This window comes from Microcaecilia unicolor, chromosome 9 (genome assembly GCF_901765095.1).
Source record: "Microcaecilia unicolor chromosome 9, aMicUni1.1, whole genome shotgun sequence".
In the NCBI taxonomy this organism is placed as follows: Eukaryota; Metazoa; Chordata; class Amphibia; order Gymnophiona; family Siphonopidae; genus Microcaecilia; species Microcaecilia unicolor.
In genome coordinates this window covers 132,982,303-133,004,854 of record NC_044039.1, presented here as the reverse complement: position 1 = coordinate 133,004,854, position 22,552 = coordinate 132,982,303, and the positions used below count along the sequence as shown (strand labels likewise).

General features: G+C 45.9%; 1 protein-coding gene across 1 annotated transcript in view; it reads left to right on the top strand.

Annotated features, from left to right (window-relative positions):
- The window catches only part of SMOC1 (SPARC related modular calcium binding 1), a 410,799-nt gene that overhangs the window by 147,817 nt on the left and 240,430 nt on the right, over positions 1–22,552 (top strand). The gene's annotated exons all lie outside the window — the stretch shown is intronic.

Genomic DNA, 22,552 nt, shown 5'->3' with positions numbered 1-22,552 from the left:
TACCTGACTTATACAGTCAGGCGCAGATATTCAGTGCCAGACTGGATAAGATTAACAGTTAAATCGGACACATAAATAGCAGTCCTGTCTTTAACTGCTGTAACTGAATATTGGCTTAACCAGTTAAGGTTTTGGTGGCCCATAAAATCCAGATATTCAGCCGGTCGCAGAAAATGCCGGGCACTGAATATCTGGGTTTAACTCTGACGGTGGGCAGTCAAAGCGCTGCCCACCAGTGGCTGAATATCAGGCACATACGGACTATGAGATCATTATTCAGATCACAGCAGTAAGCAGCTTGCAAGTAGGGTTACCATATGGCTCCAGAAAAAGGAGGACAAATTGAACCAGTCCGGGTTTTACTTCCATTGGAAGCAAAACCCGGACTAGATCAATGTGTCCTCCTTTTTCTCCTTTTTACTTGCAATCCACCTCCAGCCACGGGCTGACCTAACCCTTGGTATTCAATGCTGGGGCATGAGCTGCTCCCAATATTGCATATCTGGGTTTATCTGCTGACCTGGAAGTTAACTGGGCACGGGCCGATATTCAGACTGGTGATCAGTTAACTCACTGCATGAGAAAAGCTGTTTTGCTGTTCTAACTTTATGCAGTTACTTAGCTGGTTAGTGGACTGAAATATCGCTGCTAACCAGCTAAGCTGGCACTCTGCCTTAATTCTGCCCTTGGCCCGCTCCTAACCTAGCCGAGGTTTAACTGGGCAGGAGCTTCTCCTGCCCCATTAAACCTTTTTGACTATCAACCCCTAAATTCAAAAACCAAAGCTCATCAAAATGATCTCCTGTTCACAAACTTGCCTGAAATTTTTCCACTTATGTATCCGTGTCACAGAAATGACTGGTTTTTTTGTTACATTTGTACCCCGTGCTTTCCCACTCATGGCAGGCTCAATGCGGCTTACAATATAGATATTGTATACAGGTACTTATTTGTACCTGGGGCAATGGAGGTTTACGTGACTTGCCCAGAGTCACAAGGAGCTGCCTGTGCCTGAAGTGGGAATCAAACTCAGTTCCTCAGGACCAAAGTCACCACCCTAACCACTAGGCCACTCCTCCAAACTGTTGAGCTGTTACGAATTATTCTTTTTTTAAAAAATTATTGGTAATTCTGAAGTCAACAAACAAGCTTTAATGAAATTTGTGCCTAACTTCCTGGAAGTAAGTGGTGGGCCACACTTCTAAAATTAATACTGGCAGTGGTCTGTTTCTCTTGTTTCACCCACTTTTTTTTCTTTCTGCTCTTTCCCTCTTAATAAAATAGAGCCTTCATTTGTAATATAGGTGCTTTTGCTTTTGGAGCGTTAAGAGATTGATTCAGATTTGATACTCTTTCATCTCAAGCCTTAACAATAATTAGTCTGCCGTTGTGTAGAGGTATGTGGACTATGTTGATGTTGGCATGACATATTTATAAAACACAGTGCAGGAAGCCAATTTAGCATTTAGTGGTTTTCTCTCTCTCTCTCTCTCTTGGAGAAGCATTTCACCATGTGTAACCCATCAGTTATCTATCCACACCGTTGAGATTAAAGTATAAGAGAATGTGTCGGAGTTTTCCTAGAAGCTGTCTGTTACCACCAGACATACAGCTCATGGACTATTTTTCCACTTTCCTCTTGCTGTTTATCAGTGCAGCTCAAACACTGCTCAGAACACATTTTGGTCTTAAATCCTCATTTAAATGCATATGTAATCAACTTGCAAATTGGCCATTATGGATGTAATCAAACTTGAAAGGGGATTCTAAAATACTTCCAGACCTTACTTGCCAAAGACAAAATACATTTGTAGCCATCTCCCCTTGAATTCCTCCCTCCCCCGCCAGCATAATTTGGGAGAGAAAGGGAGGGCTGGTATGGCAGTGTATGAAGAGTGCTGTCTCTGCCTCACCTTTGTGCAGCTTTCTTCCTTCCCTTATCTCATTCAGGTGAAATCCTCTTTCTCCTCCTCCAATTTCCTCCTGAAGCCTTCTTACTCTGTATGCCTGCCACTGTCCTCTTTCCTATCTTTAGATATTGGGGATGGTTCTTGATATACTGCCTTTCTGTGATTACAATCAAAGTGGTTTGCATATCATATACAGGTACTTACTTTGGGGCAATGGAGGGTCAAGTGACTTGCCCTGAGACACAAGGAGCTGTAGTGGGAATTAAACCCAGTTCCCCAGGATCAAAGTCTGCTGCACTAACTGCTAGTCTACTCCTCCACTCAAAGACACCTTCTTTCTCTCATCTCTCTGTCCCAAGACCCCTGATTGTGGACAAATGCACCTTCTTGGTCCTTGTTTCTTCTTCAGACTCTCTTGCCATCTGAGAAAATCCACTCAACGTAGGTGAAGGGGTGATTGGATTTTCAAAGACCTTGCACCACATCATGACTAATGAACAAGGCTATGGTGATTCCAGATTTTGCCACAAAAGATTGTTTCACTAAAGATATTTAATTGAATGGCTGGTGAATGGGTTCCAAACCCCTTTCTAGTTACTGGGTTCTTTAAGTTATCAATAGAAATCAAACAAAATAAAACATGGAAAAGAAAATAAGATGATACCTTTTTTATTGTACATAACTTAATACATTTCTTGATATGCGGCTATATGCGGTATCTTCCATCTTAAGTAGAGGAGTGTGGTAGTTATGTCCAATAAAAAAGGTATCATCTTATTTTCTTTTCCATGTTTTATTTTGTTTGATTTCTATTGATAACCTTAAGAGTGGACTAACACGGCTACCACACTCCTCTACTTAAGATGGGTTCTTTAAAAATGTGATTGAGCTGCTGTTGTAGTGGATAGTACCCAGTGGGCTAGATTCAGTAAATGGTGCTCAAGAATCGGCGCGGAAATAAAATCGGTGTTCAACACTAATCTATAATGGACACTGAAAGATGAGCACCCATGATAGAATAGTACTGAGTGCCATTTTTGGCGCCCAAATTTGGGTGCCAGGACTTAGCCTGATGAAACCAGGTGTTATTCTTGAAACCCAATTTAGGCCCACATCCCTGGTATTCTATAACACTGCGCCCAAATTTTAGGAGCGCCCATGACCCTCCCACGGCCATACCCCCTTTTGGGTTGCATGCTATAGTATTTGGGCACACATTGTTATAGAATATCACACAGCAAATCATACTGAAGATTGACAGTATGTTATTAGCTATTTCCCTGTATAGGTTTGGGGATTGAAACAATTGTTAGGGGGGGGGTCTTTTAAGTTTGTTGTATTATGTTTAAACTTTCAATAAAAACAACAATTAAAAAAAAAAAGAATATCACACAGCAAGATGTACGCCCAATTCCAAATTAGTGCCGATTTGTGCCAATTAGCACTGGGTTGGGCTGACCACACACTTCTGGATGGAATTACTACTTAGGTGGGACAGACTTTGATAGCAAACAATAAAGACACCATAGTTCAAACCCAATAAATCAATGTAACTGTGCTGGTGGTTCCAACAGTGTGTCTATTTCTTCACAAGAGACATCGGGAAATTCACAGAATCCACTTTCACAACAAAATTCACCGTGAAGATGGTACCTTTGGTTGTTTCCAACCAATAGCTGCAAACTACACTTCCCAGTGGAGTTTACTCTCAGCTATCAATATAGTGCTCACTCCCGCATAAGTCAAAAGCTGAAGTGCTTATCCCTCTGAGCTTTAAGAACAATTCTCTTCTTTCTTTCTTTTCTATTTGTCCACACAAAGAAATTAGACTTGATAACTCACTCTGTCCTTTATCAGAGACTGCCTTGTCTGTGGGGAGAGGTGGGATAAATGGTCTAATTAGGCTGGCTGGAAGCATTTGTGTCAGTGGTACTATATGTGAGGTGGGGAGGTGTGTGCATAGTACTGAGGACAGTTAGGAGGAGACCTGATAAATAGGTTTAGGGTGGCAGTAGGTGTGTAGTGTGTGTATATGGTGAATGTAGCTATATATGAGGTATGTGTGTGTCAGTGGCGTACCAAGAGGGGGGGGGGGCAGTCCGCCCCAGGTGCACGCCGCTGGGGGGGGGGTGCCACGCGCCTGTGGCTCCGCTCGTTTCGTGCTCCCTCTTGCCCCGGAACAGGTTACTTCCTGTTCCAGGGCAGAGGGAGCATGGAACGAGTGAGGCCGACAGGTGCATGGCACCCCCCCCCCAGCAGGTAAAAATGCACCTGGGGGGGGTGTCCTTTCGCCGGGGGGGGGGGGGAGGTGCTGCACCTGGGAGGGGGGGGCGCATCGGCGATCTGCCCCGGGTGTCAGCAACCCTAGGAACGCCACTGGTGTGTGTGTGTGTGTGTGTGTGTGTAATGCAGTTACATGTTTGTGTTGATGTGGAGGATGTGGTATGGAGAGGCATGGTAACTGCGTATATGTAAGACAGCAGGGAGTGTATAGGATGTTGTGTGTGTGGTGAATTATGCTGGGTATGAGGTCCCTGTGTGTAGTGCAGTTTGCATATTTGTGTCTGTGGAGGACATCTTGGGGAGAACCATAGTAAATGTGCCTAGGCAGGGTAGCAGGATTTCTCCGAGGACATCCTATATAATAAAATGCACCTCCAACGTTCTGAAGCCAAGAAAGTGAAGCCTTCAAGCCTTGAAGCATTCCTGCAACGTTCCGGAACTACGGCTTCAGAACGTTGGAGGTGCGTTTTATTATATAGGATGTGCTCGGTACTTTTCTGTAGCACATGGGGGGAATTTAATATATGCTGATTAAAGTGGAGGAGTGGCTGAGGGGGGGCAGGGGAGATAGGACAATCGCTGGGTGGCTGGAGGAGGGGCAGAGGAGATAGGAGAATTGCTGGGTGGCTGGAGGGGGGGCAGGGGAGAAAGGCGATTTGCTGGGTGGCTGGAGGGGGGCAGAGGAGATAGGAGAATCGCTGGGTGGCTGGAGGGGGGCAGGGGAGAAAGGCGATTCGCTGGGTGGCTGGAGGGGGGCAAGGCAAAAAGGAGAATTACTGGGTGGCTGGAGGGGGGCAGGGGACACAGGAGAATCTCTGGGTGGCTGGAGGGGGGGCGGGGAGATAGGACAATCGCTGGGTGGCTGGAGGGGGGGCAGGGGAGAGAGGAGAATCACTGGGTGGCTGGAGGGGGGCAGAGAACAGAGGAGACTCGCTAGGTGGCTGGAGGGGGGGCAGGGGAGAGAGGAGAATCACTGGGTGGCTGGAGGGGGGCATAGAACAGAGGAGACTCGCTAGGTGGCTGGAGGGGGGGCAGGGGAGAGAAGAGCATCGGTGGGGGGCAAGGGAAAAAGTAGAATCGCTGGGTGGCTGGAGGAGGAGCAGGGGAGAGAGGAAAATCGCTGGGTGGCTGGAGGGGGGACAGAGGAAACACACTCGCACCCAGCAGTCTCACACTCTCTCTGTCACACACACACACACACTCGCACATTCACTCTCTCTCTCCACACGCAGTCAATCTCACACATACTCTCTCAAACATACACATTCTGAAGAAAACCTTGCTAGTGCACGTTTCATTTGTGTCAGAAACGGGCCTGTTTTACTAGTAAGTACATAAGTATTGCCATACTGGGAAAGACCAAAGGTCCATCGAGCCCAGCATCCTGTTTCCAACAGTGGCCAATCCAGGACACAAATATCCAGCAAGATCCCAAAAATGTACAAAACATTTCATACTGCTTATCTCAGAAATAGTGGATTTTCCCCAAGTCCATTTAATAATGGTCTATTGACTTTTCCTTTAGGTAGCCATCCAAACCTCTTTTAAACTCCGCTAAACTAACCACCTTTACCACATTCTCTGGCAACAAATTCCAGAGTTTAATTACACGTTGAGTGAAGAAAGATTTTCTCCAATTCATTTTAAATTTACTACATTGTAGCTTCATTGTATGCCCCCTAGTCCTAGTATTTTTGGAAAGCGTAAACAGATGCTTCACACCTACCCATTCAACTCCACTCATTATTTTATAGACCTCTATCATATCTCCCCTCAGCCGCCTTTTCTCCAAGCAGAAAAGCCCTAGCCGCTTTAGCCTTTCCTCATAGGGAAGTCGTCCCATCCCCTTTATAATTTTCGTCGCCTTTCTATGCACCTTTTCTAATTCCTATATCTTTTTTGAGATGCAGCGACCAGAATTGAACACAATATTCGAGGTGCGGTCGCACCATGGAGCGATACAAAGGCATTATAACATCCTCATTTTTGTTTTTCATTCCTTTCCTAATAATACCTAACATTCTATTTGCTTTCTTAGCCGCAGCAGCACACTGAGCAGAAGGTTTCAACGTATCATCAACGACGACACCTAGATCCCTTTCTTGGTCCGTGACTCCTAACATGTGGGTCGTTGTCCGCGGTGACCCAGGAATCGGGAAACAAATTTTGCAAGCAAAATAAAAAATCAAAGTCTTTCAGGAAAGTTCCATCACGCGGGCAGAGTGAACCGCGTATGTGTGAACGACTTCCCGCCCGCCGCGTGAGCGTGCCTCTTTAGTTTTTTTTTCTCCACGGTTAGGTGCTGCAGTGTTTTCACTCCGCTCCGTCAGGCCCAGGAAGAAGACTTATCTTCACGTCTGATTTTCATTTTTATTTTTCTTAAAGATTAAAAAAAAAGAGTATTTTTCCCATAGTTTTTAAATCTTTTTCTCCACTTTTAAAATTTCCTTTCTTTTTCGACGTGGCCGGCCTTTGAGCCGCATGGTCAGGTTTTTCCCTTTTTTGTGCTTTTACTTTTTGGGCACAATCGCGTCATTTGATTTTGCCAAAGCCGTTTTTTCTTTCATGTCATCAAAGACATCCAGCAGCTTCAAACGTTGTACTCGGTGCCAACTGGACCATCTCAGGTACAGATACCCACACCTGGTATATCCAGTGTCTGGGGCCCGACCATAGCCCAGCCGCTTGTAGTCTGTGTCTTCATATGAAGAAACGGACCCAAGCGTCTCGAGAGGCCCAACGAGAGAAGCTTTTTGGGGCTCAGTGTGGTCCTTCAACGTTGACATCGGTACTGAGGTTGGCGGCGTGGGTGTCGACATCAACAGAAACATCGACGTTGAGGAGAGGTAATGGCTGCTGAGAGACCAACTCGCGCTGGGAGCAGTGAGGCGTTGAGTGGGTCTCCACCTGTCTCGAGGCCTCCTGTTATGCAGGCCCCCCGGGACCGACCTTCGTCGGATCCGGCCCCAAGGAGATGTGAGGATTCCAAGTCTTCCTCATCGGTACCGAGGAGTCTCAATGATGGGCGTCGAGCGAAGGCTAAGAAGCATCATCATCGTTCTCCTTCGACGCATGGTACTGGGAGCTCCAGGGCATCAAGAGAGTCGGCACCCGAGATGCGTCGGTGCCGAGAGGACCGTTCCCCCTCGGTACAGGAGGTGCCGATGCGTCGGTCTCTTGGCAGCCCAGTACCTGCTCCCGAGTCACCACGGATTCTGACGCCACCTGTTCCATCGGCCCTGCAGCCTTCTCCGATGGCAGCTCTTGACGAGCATATCCGGGCCTTGTTTCCAGAACTTCTGGAAGGCTTACTGCAACAATCAGCTTCGGTGTCGGGGGTGCTTGCACCTTCTGTGCCATCTGCTGTAGTGGTGTCTGGCCCTTCTCCTGTGGTGAGGTCTCCGGGGCATCGACTGCCACCCAGGTCGACTCCCCTTCGACGTCGATGGAGGGCGCTTCGCTGCAGTCAGATCGGGCGTCGACTTCTCTGTCGTTAGCATGCGCTAAGTTTTAGCACACGCTAAAGAGTTTGTGCGCCTACAGCGCGGCTTGGTAAACAGGGCCCTAAATATAAAAGCTGACTAAAAATACATGTTTTTAAATGCTGTATAAACTGTAAAACTTGTTTATACTTTCTCAGCTCCTGAGCTAATGAATTGTATTGAAATTGACCAAAATAAGAGAAAGCACTAGAACATGCTGAAGTCAGATGGATTTCAAAGAGAGTAGGCAATCACAAAATCCCTTACTGGGATAACCGTAACAAATGAGTCAGGGTGTAATTTGATAAATTACAAGCCAAGTATTACTGCTTACCTTTATATAAAGCTTCAAAAATTATACATAAATCTTTAAATCTGGATTGAGTTTCCTGGTAAGTCTGTGTAGAATCCACAATGATGTCTGTGTTAGGGACATCAGGAGCTCCATAGAGCTCACCAGTGTTCAACAATAGAACTGTTTGTTTCTAGCAGTTTTGCACACATACAAAGTGGGCTATAGGATCTGATTCTGAAAATCACCCAAAGTGTCATTGTGACCTCCAAAACTGGGCAATGGATCACATCACAGATGACTGGAATTTGTGCCCATTTGCAGGGAGACTAGATCATATAAGTTGTGCTGCTCCTAAGCTGTTGAAAGGCTTGCAGATCTGAACTCAAGCATTCGATTCATACAGGGCCGCCAAGAGAGGGGGCAGTGGGGACAAAATTCCCCGGGCCCTGGCCTCCAAGTGGGGCCCGGCACCGGGGTCTCTCTCCTTCTCCTGCTCCCAGGCCGCCGGTGCTGCAGTCCCCGGTCTCACCTGCCCGCCCTCGGCTCCATCGACAGCCCCCTCCATCCGCCACCGGGCCCCCTGCATTCAAATCGGCAGCGCCTCACCTCCGTGTGAAAGTGGCAGAGGTGAGGCACTGCCGATTTGAATGCAGGTGGCGGATGGAGGGAGGTTGTTGACGGGGCTGGGGGTGGGCGGGTGGAGACTGGGGACTGCGGCGCCGGTGGCCTGGGAGCAGGAAAAGGAGAGAGACCCCGGTGCTGGGCCCCACTTGGAGGCCCGGGCCCAGGGAATTTTGTCCCCACTGCCCCCCCTCTTGGCGGCCCTGTATGAATCGAATGCTTGAGTTCAGATCTGCAAGCCTTTCAACAGCTTAGGAGCAGCACAACTTAGCAATTGGGGGGGCAGCAGTGGTGACCTCAGGGGGGGGCAGCGGCGATCCCAGGGGTGGCCTTGCCCCGGGCCCGGCTCAGTCTCTTGGCGGCCCTGGATTCATGCATACTCAACATAGAGAAAAAATGAAGAATTAAAGTAGTGTTGCTGTTTAGTCAGAACTCCAAGCATGCTAAACTTTGTTCCCGTTGGTGTATTTTTCACTCTGATACAGAACAGCACAGTTTTGTAAGGGGAGAGAATTAAACAACTTACTCGTATGACATAATCTGGTTTTCACTTTAGAAGGCATAAAACATAAATATTTTAATAGTACCAATCATTACAACATTTGGATCTCAAGGATGAAGAGAGTCATTCTGCAGGCTGTTCTCTGATATGTTTTCTGATGCAACACTGAACCCCCTTGCCTTTTAAGATGGTGGGTTGTACTGTAACATCTCACTCCACTTGTTCTCTTATATGAAAGGGGATCTTGGTAGGTATCAGGACAGAAGTATTCGAGGCTCTGACCAGGGACAATAGATCAATGCTTAGCAACACCCCTGATTTGTCTGCCTTTCATGACTTATTGAAACAATGGAAATTGGCAAAAACATATTTTGCTGATGGATACTAACCCTATAATGGAGTGGATGAGTAGCCTGAGAACCAGGGAAACTGCCTTCAATTCCTGCTGCAGCTTCTTGTGACCATGGGCAAGTCACTTAACTCTTCATTGCCCTAAGTTAAAACAAACAAAATAAACAAACAAACAAAAAGCTTAGATTGTGAGCCCAGTAGGGATAAAAAAACAGTACTTGTATATAACAGGGGCGTAGCCAGACCTTTTGGTGGGAGGGGCCAGAGGTAGGGGGCACATTTTGGTCTGCCGCCCCGCTGCTGCCGCCCCCCCCCCACCACCCTGCCGTCCTGCTGCTTCCCACCCGCTGCTGCAGCAAATACCTTGGCTGGCAGGGGTCCCCAACCCCTGCCAGCTGAAGCGTTGTTCAGCGCCGATCTCTGGCGCTGTCACATTGCCTGCCCTGCTGTATCTTTCCCTCATGTCCTGCACGCTCCTTTTAGTGAAATTGCTCAGTTTCACTAAAAGGAGCGTGCTGAACATGAGGGAAAGACAGAGCAGGGCAGGCAACGCGGCGGCGCCAGAGACCGGCGCTGGGCAATGTTTCAGCTGGCAGGGGTTGGGGACCCCGTCAGCAAAACCAGGGGCGCACAGGAAATTTGGGGGCCCAGGCCCCACATAGCTACGCCACTGGTATATTATAAATGTAAACAGCTTTGACTGTAACCATAGAAAGGCAGTATATCAAATCCTTTCATCTTTCCAATGTAAACATTTTTCTTGATTTGATAGTTTAGGTTACAAGCATAATTTACAATGCTCAAGGAGCTGTTAATTGATTTGGTGCAAGAGAGTGGCTCTCTTGCTGTACAGAAACAAGTATATTGTATTGTCACGGTGGGATGATACTCTTATTCAGTACATTTTTTCTAGCAAAAAAGGTGCCGGTACTCAAATGCTAAAGCCACCCTACAGGGTTGGGGTGATCACTGAGGGACCCACCCTACAATAGCCAGGCCCCCTGTAACCAGTCACAGAATCTATGACAAGGCAGAATTGGTGTGTAGAGCCTGAGCTCTTTCATTAAAACTTGGGGTCCATGGGTCAATTTTAGCAGACAATGGAAAAGGTGCCAGTACTCAGTATCCCCAAGTACCCCTCAAAAAAAGCCCTGCTCTTATTCATCAGTCAGGAGAGATATATTGGTGTGACCATTTCTTATGATCTCAGGATAGGGAACACATAAAACAACTGGGTAAGAAATGCATCAAAATAAGGAAAGTAAAAATATCTGGCAGGTGAAAACAGCTAGATAATATAATGTAATAAAATTTGATTACAATTGAACATAAGGGGGGGGGGAAGTTATCATTAAGATCTGTTATTTTACTGTTAACCCCATTTAGGGGCCCTTTAACTAAGCAGCGGTAAGCTGACTATGGGCTTACCGCACAGCAACGCGGAACTACCGCTGGCCCGACGCAAGTGCAGGCGGTAGTTCCACCCCCAGCGTGCGCCATCTCCGATGCTAGGGAAAAGTAGCTCCATATGACCAGAACAAGATGCCTATAAGATCTAAGACACCCACTAGTTTAGCCAGAGAAAGCCTGGTTAAAAAGCCAGGTCTTCACTCCAGCTTGAGCATGAATAAGCTGGCTTCCAAGGAGAATACAACTAAGTCTGGTACATGGGAGGAAGAGGGGGTTCCTTGTCACTGCAGAGAGAAGAAGTAGGAGAAATAATACACTCCAGGTGAGAAGGTCAAAGGAGAGCAGAAAACTGAGCTGACTGCCTGTTTAGAACCATCTGCCTCCTGTCCTAGTAAGAGTAGTGTGAGAGCAGGGGCAGACCGAGAGGGACGTAGGGCCATTCATAGAGGCTCTATGTGGGGTCTCTTTGGCATAATTTTGTAGGGGCTAAAAAAGCAGGTCCATATGTGAAAAACATGGCCGTTCAATGATAGGGAAAACAAACTGAGACTCTAAAAATCAAACAATCAAACAAACAAACAAGATAATGAAGAGTCCAGTGATAATACAAAGTATATGTTTATTAGTCCTTTGTTAAAATAATATTTTCTTCATTTTTACTTTTTTGATTTTAGCATTTTTTGTAGATGTAGATTGTAAATTAGAAGGACTTAAAATTTAGGTGATCATTTAATGAACGATACCATCCTTGATATTTCAAATGTCGATGCACAACCGCTGAAGAAGCGTTGGAGTGAAACGGGTCTGACCGCCGTCGGGTGTCAGTTAAGTGTTCAACTTTTCTTGTTTCACATTTGTCTTTAAGATCATTTTGAAAGACAAGTACATAGCTGCCATTGCATTGTCAAAGGAGAGTGATTTTGTGCTAAAATAAAAAAAAGTAAAAATGAAGAAAAAATGATAACAAAGGACTAATAAACAATAAAGTAAACAAGTAAATAAAGTAATTACTAAAATAAAAAATAAAATGTTACAAGGTTTTTTAGATCGATGATGAATGCCACAACCCCAGTAAAAGACACCGAAATCATAGTAAGCGTTTGGGTGTTTTGAGGTCTTCTCCTCATTTAAAAAAAATAGTACCATATATTTTTGTATTATCACTGGACTCTTCTCTTCATTATCTTGTTCGTTCAATGATAGGGCCAGCTCTGTGTGAGAGTGTTAGGCTTCTCACGGAAACACTGGGTTTGTGAGCCCTTGGACCACTGCCGTGGAGCGGCAGTGGCAGGCAAAATCACCCCCAAACCAGAAACAAGGCAGAACAGGACTGGAACCCCAGACTGGAGTTGCAGCTGAGGCAAACAAGCTGGAACAGGCAGAGCAGGAACAACTAGACTTCACCTGTGCTTGACCGCCGTTCCCCAGGAGTTGAGCCCCTGGGTGCAGGTGGCTGGCAGGACTTACAGGACAGGGCAGGAACTGGATACCAACAGGATACACACAGGGAATAGAATACACAAGGGAGGCTAGGCAGAATACTAGACTAGGACTCTCAGACAAACAATACCACACTAGGTAGAAAGCAGACAGGCTCAAGAACAAGGACTGAAAGCTGCCAAGCAGCCACTGAGAAAGAAACACAGACAGGAAAGATTCAGGACTGAAAGCTGCCAAGCAGCCACTAAGAAAGAAACACAGACAACCAAGAACTAGACAAGGAATACAGACCAGAAACAAGACTAGGAACTAAGCAATAAAACCAAAGCTAAACTACACACAAACTAACTAACTAGAACCAGACAAGGAACTCAGACTAGAAACTGGACTAGGCAGAAGTGCACAGAGCACACCAACATACCAGGGACCTTAGACAATGCAAAGGCAAACACAGAAATTTCCAGATGGTTAATAAAGCCCATCAGCAGCTGAAGTTCAGCTGCAGGAATCACAAGGCAGCTACAGGTGCTATGCAGGCACAAACAAGAGAAGCAAGTCTTGCAGCCCGGAAGATCTGGATCGGACTGGGCTAAAGTCTGGAACGTGTGACAGTCCATAGCAGCCACCGGTTCTGGCCACCAGAGGGCGAGGTGAGCACAGACAAGGAAACAGTCACCATCGTGACAAAGAGGAGGTGTTTGGGGATGGAAGGGATAAACCAATGAAGAAATCTGGTTGCCCTGACTCAGAAAACATATTGACATCTGATCATTCTCCTTCTGGGACTACCCTGGAGTGCAGGAAGTACAATGGATGTACCATGTAGTCTACTTACTACCTCAAAGTTCACAAGCATGAGTTCTGCATTCAAATCAAAACAATTGGTCGGATGAAAAAAGCTTTTTGGGTTCAGACTGTTCTTTCTATAGCCTCAAGCCTTTCAATGCCCACAGTAGTCTTTGCCTAGGCTAAGAATATTGATGAGAATATTGAGGACAGCAAAAACTTTTATCCTGTGGAAATCTATTCCTTGGAAATACATTTGCCTTGTATAAAGAAATATGGATCTAAATAAACAAAAACGAATCATGTCTTTAAAATATGATGATTGTTTGAATAAACTAGGGATGTTGGGGGGGGGGGGGCAAACAGGGCAGTTGCCCTGGGCCTCACAGGTCCAGGGGGCCCCACAGTCTAGGCATCGCTTTCTCTTCTCCCCACGACAGTCTCCCCCTCCTTTCCTAATCTTCTTTTAAAATGTATTTCCCTTTGCAGCTGCCCAAAGCTTTCCCTCTCTGCCACAATCCGCCCTCCCCATCTGACACAATTTCCTGTTTCCACCTGGGTGGATCTCAGCAGAGAGGGAAAGCTTCGGGACAGCCTGAGATAGCTTGTGAGGATGGCTGCCACGCTGGGGCACCTCTGAGTAGGGAAATAAACATTTTAAAGAAGACCTCAAGGTGAGGGGAAGGGAGGGAGACGGACTGTGGTGGAGAAAAGGGGAAGAGATTCCCAGATCACATAGTAGCAATGCAGGTGGGGAGATCAGGGAGCCCTCCTTAATTTCTGTCCTGAGCCCCACCATGTCTAAAACCAACCCCCCTGGGGATGGACTTGATAATGCACAGTTTTTTTTTTAGTATGCCGTAATTTAGTGTGAGCAAAATCAATTTAACATGCAGAGAAATTTAGTTTGCATGTGTTAAAAAGTTTGGGTAAAAATATTAAGGGAGTCCAATATACAAAAACACTTGTGCAGTTAGCGCAAATGCTGACTGTGTAAGTCATTTCTTTTTGAAATTTCCTGCCACTTATACAAATAACTTTGTCCACTAACTACACTATGATATGTAAAGCAGAAGTTATCTGTATATGATCATGGGCTGACCAGAAAGGTATCCAGCTGCTTTCTAGATAACAGCACTGGAACAAAGTATCCTTTACTTTTGCACTCAAGGCAAGCCACTGCTCTGATCTCCTTCTCCCCTGCAAAACAGCACAGGAAGCACCCTCAAAAATACAGTGCCTGAAGCAAAGTCCTGGTTGCCCCAATCTAGTTCCAGCCTTGCCAGATAATTTACCCAGTTAAGTGGGGCCAGAAAAATAGTCGGCGTATCTCAAACGGATAAATAATGGTGCCACTTAAATACATAAAGTTTCTCAAATAAACTGCTGCCATCCGCATGTCGTTGTATATTGTTACTGCCATTACTTTTTGTTTCACAGATGATCAGAGCATGAGCCGATAACACTTCTGTACTGCAGGGTACCAGGGGCATACCAGAACTCGATTTGTGTGTGTGTGTGTGTGTGTGTGGGGGGGGGGGGGGGGGGGGGGCCCAGGCATGAACAGGGGGGGGGGGGCCCAGGCATGAACAGGGGGGGGGGGGGAAGCATTTCCTTTCACTTCTCCTCCCGCTACTGCTGAATCATACCTTTCGCAGGTGAGGATGCTTAAGCCCCGCCAGCTGAAGAGATTTCTCTACCAGAGATCCTGTCCGTGCTGTCTGAGCAGCAAGAAAGCCGGAAGGATGCTGCAGCTGCCAACACTGGCACTTCCACGCATGCTCAATTCAATGCATGAAAGTGCTGGTATTGGTGGCTGCAGCACCTCGTCGACTTCTGCTGCACAGACAGGGGCTCAGGCAATGAATCTATTTGACTGGTGAGGCTTCAGCATCCCTGTCAGCCAGGCATCTGGTGCTGCAGTTTTAGAGGGGTCCTGAGCCTGAGAAGATGGGGCCTAGGCCCCCAAGACCCCCCTTGTCTAGGACCCTGCAGGGTACAAAGGGCTTCTTTTACAAAACCACGCTAGTGATTCCTGCGCAACAAATGAGAGGAAATCCATAGGAATTGAGTGGGCTTCCTCTCATTTGCTGCACAGAGAATCAGTAGTTAGGCTTTATAAAAGAGGCCCAAAATGAATGGGGCGGACTGAGAGTGATTGGGGACCCCAGGAAGTAAAGGTCATTGGAGGACCCCCAACCACCACTGCCACCCCACAGTTTCACCACCGCCCCCTTCCCTTACCACCGCTGCCCTCCCTGGTCCTACGTTGAAGGACCTGGTGGTCTAGTGGCTTCTTCAGGGGCAGGAAAGAACCCCACTCTTTCCTGCCCACTATCACTACTGTGCCCGGTGGCTTGTTCCATGCATCCACCACCCTTTCCGTAAAGAAGTATTTCCTTAGATTACTTTTGAGTCTATCCCCCTTCAACTTCATCATATGCCCTCTTGTTTCAGAGCTGCCTTTCAATTGAAAGAGACCTGCCTCCTGTGCATTTATGCCACAGAGATATCTAAATGTCTCAATTATATCTCTTCTCTCTCATCTGTCTTCCAAAGTATATATATTGAGGTCTATAAGTCTGTCTCTATATGATTTATTTATTTATTTATTACATTTGTACCCTGCGCTTTCCCACACATTGCAGGCTCAATGCGGCTTACATAGTAAATACAATTACAGAGTCATGGAGGAGAGTATTACAAGTTGTAGTAACCGTAGTAATTGTGAGGCTTTGAGGATATGAGAGTTGGATATGTAGAGGCAAACAAAGATAGGATAAACAAGAGGAAAAGAAATTGGGAGGGGTAAGGAGAAGAATAGAGGGATGGGCATAAGGAGATTGAGAAATATAGTCTAAGGTATAATGATGACCTTTGTCCATTTTAGTAGGCGCCTTCTGGACCAACTCCATCCTGGTCATATCTTTTTGAAGGTGCGGTCTCTAGAACTGCACACAGTACCTAAATGGGGCCTCACCAGAGACTTACACAGAGGCACTATCACCTTCCTTCTTTTTCCTGCTGGCCATTCCTCATCTTATTCATCCTTCTGGCTTTGACTGTTGCCCTTTCTACCTGTTTGGCTACCTTAAGATCGTCAAAAACGGTCACCCCTAAGTCTCACTCTTCTTTTGAGCACAGAAGTACTCTTTCTCCTAAACGGTAATGCTTCCTTGGGTTTCTGTAGCCCAAGTGCCTGACCCTGCATTTTTTAGCATTAAATCTTGGCTGCCAATTTCTGGACCATCCTTCTAGCTTAGCTAAAACTTTCCTCATGGTATCCACACCACCAGGGGTATCTACCCTATTACAGAGTTTTGTATCATCAGCAAAGAGTCAAATCTTACCTCCACAATATCACTGACAAAGGTGTTAAAAAGAGCCAGACCAAGGACCAATCCCCGAGGTACAATGACAGCCATTTCAATGACAGTCTTTGATTGGGGTCCACAAAATACACTTCCTTCCAAAATCAGATTAAGCTGGACCCTAAAGGGTAATTCTGTAACTGGATGTCCCCTTGTAGTTGACCTAATGTAACACACTGTATTACAGCATCTGAATACCCGGATTTCATTATACAATACTATATTAAATTCACATTGGTGTGCCTAAATGTATGTGCATCCATTTACACCAGGTCAATGGCAGGTGTAAATGTGCATGTTTAAATGTGGTATGCAATGCTTGTAATTCACAGCATTCTGTAAGTTGCACATGTAAGTTGCATCCTTATTGATACCCCTCCTATGCTTGGCCTATGTTCATACCTCCTTTGCAGTTCTACACTACGGAGGGAATTCTCTAAATAGCACTCAATAATGGGCAATGAAAAAAAAAATCAGCGCTAAGCATTATTCTATACAAGTTGCACGCTCTTTTTAGAAAAGCGCGTAGAGCCGATTCCCACGTCTAACTTTGGGTGCCAGATGTGCACGTGCTGAAACCTGGTATAAATGCTGGTGCCCAAGTGAATCACGCTGACCCAGTGTTCTACATCTACATGCATAACGTTTTGGAATGCTCCTGACATGCCCATGCAATGGTCATGCCCCCTTTTGGGATGCCTGCTATGGGAGTTAGGCCCTGCCTTATAGAACAGCGAGCAACCAGATGCCCATGCAAATTTTAATGAGTACCAATCTCATTAACCAAGTAATTTGTGCACAGATCTTGACAGCATGCCCAAATTTGGGTGCCCCATATAGAATTCAGGGGGTATAGCACTTAGTACACCCTTATAAAAAAAATGCATAGTGCATTTGTGCTTGCACAAGAACATAAGTGTGCATTTTTGTACATAAGGTGTGTGTAACTGCACATGCTCAGTTATAGAACTGGTTTACATGGGCTGGGTGTTGCCATTGCATGATGATTGATGCTTTACCCCAGGGGCTGTGAATACAGCCTCCCTGTTATCCACTGTTCCCTCAAAACTGAGCAGGAGTCCTCCACTATATTTCTGCCAGTAGGGGGTGCTGTTTCCAGTGGCGTAGCAAGGGCGGGGCGGTGGGGGCGGTCCGCCCCGGGTGCACGCTGCTGGAGGGTGCAGAGAGCAGCTGCACGCCTGTCGGCTCCGCTGGTTCCCTGCTCCCTCTGCCCCGGAACAGGTTACTTCCTGTTCCGGGGCAGAGGGAGCAGGGAGCCAGTGGAGCCGACAGGCGCGCGGCTGCTATCTGCGCCCTCCAGCAGCCAAGAATGCACCTGGGGGGGGGCTTGATGCGCCGGGGGGGGGAGGGGGTGTTGTGCTGCACCCTGGGGGGAGAGACACCGCTGCATCTGGGGGGGGGGGGGGGTGCGCAGCGGCGATCCGCCCCGGGTGGCAGCCGACCTAGGATTGCCACTGGCTGTTTCACTATCACATTTTCAATAGTGAGGGACAGGCAAGCTCTGTAGGACTCCAGGGAACCTGCCTGTTCCAAGTAATTGAGAACACAATATTGAAGCACCACCCCCTACTGGCAGCAATGCAGTTGGGGGACACCTGCTGAGCTTCAAGGGAACAGTGCTGGTTTCTCTAGTCAGCTTGTAGAACAGAATACCAGACCTAAGATTCAAACTCAGATCCTCTGTGTACATTGAGGGGACCTTTTACTAAAGGGCGTCAAGTCCTTAACACGTGGTTAAAATGTTTTGCTGTATCTTGCCTGTTTTCACGTGGTTTTGTTACCTATTTAAAAAAAATAATTTGAGGAGGGGTTGTGTCATGGGTGGAGAGTAGGCATTCCTGCATTATTCAGCTAGCACGGTAGGATTAGCACATGTTAACTGGATAACACAGGGTTAACATGGGAGCACTTAGCGCCTTCTAAATAAGAGGCAGTAAGTGCTCCCGCATTAATTTTTTGCAGGTACTGCACACTAATGGTAAAATTAGTGCATGACCTGAAAAAAAAAAAGGAAAAAGCTCTATAAAAATGCAACGTTAAATCTGGGCTTAGCGCACAGAAAAGTCATATGTTAAGCCCAGATTTTACCACACCTTAGTAAAAGGTCCACTGAGTCACTGGACTGGCTAAGTAGTATGAAACTTAAAGAAAACCCACAAAAGGCTTGAAAATTTTGCTTTATTTATTCTCTGTTCTAAAAGTAGTCATTTTCTTATTGTTGGGAGTCTACCACTGACATAAATGTCCTCAGTGTTTGGGTAAATTCGCCTCTCCTTTGACCTGGTACGTCTGGCAATAGATTCTGTGTCTTGAGCGCTGTCACTGAAATTTTAAACTCCATAAAGGCAATTCTATACATTGGACTAGATTCTATATGTCATGCCTAAATATTCAGCACCGAAATGAAATTTGCCTAAGTGCATTCTGTAAAGTATGTCTTATGTTAATTTAGGCATGCTTTATAGAATAAGCCTAAATTTCCACACGGTTTATAGAATATGTCGAGCACCCATACAGATGACTAAATTTAGTCATGGGCAGTTGCGCCAAGTAAAACTGGTGTAAATGCCAACACCTGAATTAGGCACAGACCGGGTATATTCTTTAACAATGTGCATAGATTTTGTCCACCAAAAGGAGTATGCAGATGTTTTTATTTCACAAATGAATGCGAATCAAACTTTGTGATGGAGCCAGAGTGTAAATAGTGTATTGGAAAAAGGCAAATAAATTTGAAAAGCCAGAAACTTTCCTAATAGCAACGGATTTCTGCAGTGAATATTTCCTTTGATTCACAATAGCTGGAATTTGGTGAGATTCATTGATCACTGGACCCCAATGTATTCATCTGCAATGCAATGTAACATTAGCATGCCCTTGATTATGGAGTTGGAAGCCGTTATCTGACAGGAGACCTCCACATAAGAGGTCTGTGAACAGAAACTTAGGGTCACAGGGTTTGACAGCATTTGATTTGGTTAAGCTGGTTCTCCTGACCATTCTCTTTGAAGCTTCTTATCTCCTTCAAAGGGAAATCCCTATTTTTCTTGAAGTAGGGTGATGGTGTGGGAGATTGAAGAGTTCAGCCCCTGAAGTCAACTTTACATCCTTTGTACCTACTGAGAAGATATGCGTGACGTCTCTTTTGTGATACTATTTCCAATGAGCAATCACATTTTTTGATACTACAGAAACATTCCAGATAGTCGTAAATATTTGATGTCACACAAACATTAAATAAGAATTATATAGGAAGTAAAATCAGGTTAAAAAAATGCTCTGAAAGTTTTCCATATAGTACTTTTATGTGTACCACTAATGTGATATTAATAGACTTGCTGAAAAGCTTTCTCATATTTGGTACACTGAAAATATAAGGGGATTTTGCATATTAGTAATTCTACTTAAACTTTCAGGTATATGATGGGAGTCTTTTATAAAGGACTTCAGCATACAGAAAGCTTGATTGCTGAAGCTACTTTGAGAGTTTACTATATGTTAGTCATGGGGGATTTTAATCAAGATAGAGGAAGTCACAATAAAGTTATTTTTTGGAGCGTTTAGAGGATTTGGATATTAAGGGGCCCTTTTACAGAACGGCAGTAAGCCCAATGCAGGCTTACTGCTCGCTCTTCTGGGACAACCGCTGGACCAACGCGGCTGCTGGCGGTAGTCTCACCCTGAGTGCGCACCATTTTCAGGGGAAAAAGAAAAACCCCGGAAATGGCTTATGTGGCGGTAACCTGTCTGTAATCGGGCATCGTCATGCGTTGCCCAGTTATCGCTGGGTTAGCGCAGGAGCCCTTATCGCCACCTCAATGGGTGGCGGTAAAGGCTCCCCATTGCATGGCCACGCGGTAAGAGTTCTTTTCCAGCATGGCCATTTGTGCCTGGGGTCTTTTTAACCTCTGCGGTAAAAAAGGCCCTGGCACGCAGGAAAAATGGCCCCCGCCACTAGCGCAGGGCCCTTTTTCCCACAGCTTGGTAAACAGACCCCTACATGATTTGTTGATGGGGCTGTCTATCTTGTAGGAGAGACCTTAGATTTGGTCTTATTTTGCTTAAAGATAAGGGGCCTGATATTCAGTCGGTGGCGATTAATGTTTTATTGACCACCACTGGCCTAAACCTGGAAATTCAATGTTGGGCCATGTCTGGCACTGGCATTGAATTTCAGGGTTTGCAGAGCTGGCTAACATAGCCATATGAGTGCTTATTCAGCACTTAGGGGCCCTTTTACTAAGCTGTGGTAAAAGGGGTCCTGCACTACTGGCGGTGGCCATTTTTGCCACGCACCAGAGCCCCTTTTACTGCAGGGGATGAAAACTGGAAAAAATGAAATGGCCGTGTGGTGGCAGTAAGGGCTCCTGCACTAACCCGGTGGTAACTGGGCAGCGCACGGCACTGCCCAATTACTGCTGGTTAACCCCCTGCAGTAATACTTTTCCCTAATTCCTGCTAGTGCCAGAAATGGAGCATGCTGGGGCGGAACTACTGCTGGCACCCATGTTGGGCTGGCAGTAGTTCATTATTGGTGCGCAGCAAGCCTATCGCCATGCGCCAGCCCTTTAGTAGAAGGGCCCCTTAACCAGCAATGGGTTACCACATAAAGATAAGGCTGACTTTTATGCAGTCCTGTTTATGTGGTTAACATGGCCGGTCAAGTTCTGAGTATCAGCACTTAACCAGCCAAGTGCTGACTCTGCTCCCAGAACACCCCCAAAATAAATAGTTTTGAGTTTGCTGCTAACTGGTTATTTTCAGCTCAGAACTGACGTTAGGGTTTCAGGAACATTGGGGAGGAATGGAGAGCTCTGTCCAACATGCATTTGCATGCTAGAAGGCCCCCCATTCCCCCACTGCAGGAGCCCTGGCTTCTCACAATTGTTGAACAGCCACGGAATGGAGTGATCTTGTGTTCCATGGGCCCTGACGAAATTTGCAAAACTGGCCATGGAATAGAGATATATGGAGATAGGAGGAGTTAGTGCATTTCTAAAAGTTAAGTAAAAAGCTTGTTTGGACTTTATACATATATAAATACATTTTTGGAGGTTTTTTAGCCAATGATGACTGCATGAACTCCCAAAATTGATCAGCTTTGTAGCCAAGAAGGAGTCAGTTGAGGGTTTTCCTCCCGTTTTTAGTAAAATTGACCAGTGCACTACAAATGCTGGCTCCTCCCAAAACCAAATGGCTTGGATTTGGCCAGTTTTGAGATGGCCGTCCTTAGTTTCCCTTATCGGCGAAAACCAATGGCGGCCATCTCTAGGGTCGACCCAAATGTTGAGATTTAGCCGTCCCCGACCGTATTATCGAAAGAAAAAATGGCCGCCCATCTTGTTACGATAGTAAGGTCGGGGACGCCGCTTTACAGGGCCGTCCTTAGAGATGGGTGCCCTTATAGATGGGTGCCCCCGTTCGATTATACCCGTCTACGTGTCTTTATAAAATAGCACCAAAATAGGCACCTTCCTGCTCACTTAACCTAGGCTCCTTGTTATAAAATTACTCTACACACATATAGGACTAAATTCAGTAAATGGCAAAATTGGGCACTGAAAAAATGCGCACTGAGCGCTGTTCTATAAACGGTGTTCCAAGTTGGGTGCCATTTATAGAATAGCGCAGAGCACCAGGATCTGTGCCCAATTTTTAGATGGGAGGATTTTCACCAACTGAAACCTGGCATAAATCCCCGCACCTAAATTAGACACGGATCCCCCAAATTCTATAATAGTGAGTGAATCTTAAGTGAGTGCCCCTGACCTGCCCTTACCCCTCCATGGCCATATCCCCTTTTCAGTTGCATGCTAAAAGATTTATGCACACATCTTTGTAGAATAGTGCTTAGCAAAATGTGTGTATAAATGAAAATGGTTGGCAAATAGAACCAATAATTGACTGTTAATACCCAATTATTGGCGCTAATAGGCTCATTACTTAATTAAACTGCGCACACAAATTGGACATGCACCCAAGTTTGTACATGCAATTTAAAGCACCATTTAAAGAATTCCCCTGCACCTGCTGCTTCATTTTTTTTAAAACAAGCATTTATCCATTCAGCACAGTGCCAA